At 42.1% G+C, this 2474-nt stretch overlaps 1 long non-coding RNA gene across 1 annotated transcript; it reads right to left on the reverse strand.

Annotated features, from left to right (window-relative positions):
• Positions 1-552: 552 nt before the first annotated feature.
• On the reverse strand, positions 553-1983 carry LOC107281439 (uncharacterized). The gene is made up of 2 exons (XR_001546950.3): positions 1705-1983; positions 553-1194 (listed from the first exon to the last, which is right to left on the reverse strand). It is a non-coding gene; the product is annotated as an uncharacterized lncRNA (long non-coding RNA).
• Between the last annotated feature and the right edge of the window lie 491 nt (positions 1984-2474).

Genomic DNA, 2474 nt, shown 5'->3' on the forward strand with positions numbered 1-2474 from the left:
AGACTATACACCATCTTCTATAAACTTGAAAATTGTCCATAGCATGTTGTTATGTGCACTCTTCAAATAACACAACACAAGTCGTCCTTGTTCATACTCTTAATTAGGTCCAATTTGTTATAGATGATGGATGATAGTTGAAACTAAGTGTGTGATAAGTATTCAAGAGCGCAAACGGATGAATTAAATATATATTAATTAGAAAGTTAAATGTTGATCTTAAAATGTCTCTCAAAAATATTTATAAAAATGGTTTTCGGAGAAATTATACCATTTAGAAACATGGGAGACACGATAATCTATATCCGTAAGCCAAGAAGAACGTGACCTTAATATTAGTTCTATATGCTCAGTCAAATCGATGACAATCTGACCATGCTTCACCCCGTGACATGGAAAATGGTTGACTAGATAAGCTCAATTGTCAATCATTTCGAGCAGATCTGTTATATAAAATAAAATAATGCAAATTTACTTGGGAGAAATTCTTGGCCAGAAAAGCTCCATACCCCCCACCCCAGGGCAAATTGGCACCCCCAAACAAATTTCACAGAATCCAAATTAACGTAGCAGAAAATGTCAACCATTACTTGTTTCTTGCAGCTCTGCAACACATACATATATTTCCCGGATCATGTATCATTTACATCTTCACATTATTATGTACTAGACCGACAAGCCTCCGGCACATGAACAGCATGCCCTGCTGAATCACAATCGATGTACATCTATTTGCAGCATTCATGCATGTATGCATGCATGCGTGCTCTGAGCCAAGAACACATGCGGGTGTTCCTGAATATATAAGACGATCCGTGATGGCTCTCTGATTGAATAGTTCAAACAGTTGCATCCTTGCCCCCATGTGTGACAATGCAATCCCTAGAGTCAGAGGGATATATAATAGTAATTTGCAGCAGATCAGTGCCCCACGTTGGGCAATTGAGCTATATGCTGCCAATTAGATATGCATATTAATGCATAGCTATCCTTTTTCCCCCAGTTAATTAATTCATAATGTCTTTATCATTGTGCCTTTATATACAGGCTATGTAGATCGTATCTAACTTCTTCTCCAACATTTCTGGCACTCGGAAGGCGATAATCTCTTTAATTTCGCACCTACCCCTTGTTTGATTTTTGTCATGCCACAATTTTTCTAGCTACTTCCAATTCCATTATCTCTTTGTATTTCTGCAAAAAAAAGAAAATAAAAAAAGAGGGGGGGTGTCAAACTACATTATAGTCATTGATCACTCTTCAATTTGTATTTCTGCAAAAAAAAAAAGAAAATAAAAGAAGGGTGGGGGGGTAACTACATTATAGTCAATGATTACTCTTCAATTCGTTTCAGAGTCAACAGTTCATCTAATTAATATGGATGGATCATGATTCTTTTTTTTACCCTGTGTGCTTATATAAGGATATAAGAACATTCGAGACTGTTTTTGTTAGTACAAAAACATAAGGAGATTCCATCCACAAATCATGCAAGATGCAACCTTTTCTCACCCACTAGCTCTAATAACCAGGGTGTTTATCAGACGCTGTACGTACAGGTGATTGGCTCGAACGAAACTTAATTGATTATGCTCACATGCATGCAAGACAATCCAACACGGCATAAATATGACAGAGCCTTATCCACTATACTAACCCAACTAATTAATGAAAAGAGAGAGAAGGATAGAAATAGAACTGTACCGAGACACACGACGCTTGTTCACTTCAGCCTTCACCCGTGTGTGATAACCTGTGTGGCCACCAGACTTTCCCCAATTAATGAAGCAGCCACAGCATCACACAGCATCACCAGCGGCAGGTAGCTTCGTCGCCGTCGTCACAGGATGAGAAGGAGAAGAAGAAGAAGAGGAGAAAAAGAAAGATGAAGAAAAAGGAATGGGATTTGGACGTGTGGGTAGTAGGACGCGGAAACCGACGTATTTTAGCCGCGCGCGCGCGCGCGTCCGCGGTCCACGACCACGAGATTGGGCTCTACGCGCGCGCGGGGAGCCGAGAATGTTACTACTACCACCACGGATTTTGCCGTGTTTTTCTTGGCTTTTGGCTCTGCGCGGGGGTCGTGCGTGGCGTCTTGCACTCGTTTCGTTTTCGGGGGTCTCCGGGTTGGGGAATCTTATTGCGGTTTGTGCCGCATATCGGGGGCCGTCTGGTGCCCTGCATTTCACCGGAGAAACGGGAGGGCATGGTTGCTGGAGGTAATAATTGGGGGTAGGGGTTTTGGTAGCATTTGGGGCCGTTAACTTCAGAACGCGAGAATTTTCTCTTTTGGGGGGAAATTGTGTGAGACAATGAGAGTAGAACTGATTTTATGTGAGGATCGTTGTCAAGGTTGTATAAGCGACGAGTGGAGTTGTCGCCGTCCGATAGTGGTTGGGTAGTCAGCCAGATCTAACAACGGTCTGGACTGCCCGTGTCGCGGAATCTTTTCTGGACCGCGTGGTTAGGTTTAG

Source organism: Oryza sativa, chromosome 1 (assembly GCF_034140825.1).
Source record: "Oryza sativa Japonica Group chromosome 1, ASM3414082v1".
Classification (NCBI taxonomy): Eukaryota; Viridiplantae; Streptophyta; class Magnoliopsida; order Poales; family Poaceae; genus Oryza; species Oryza sativa.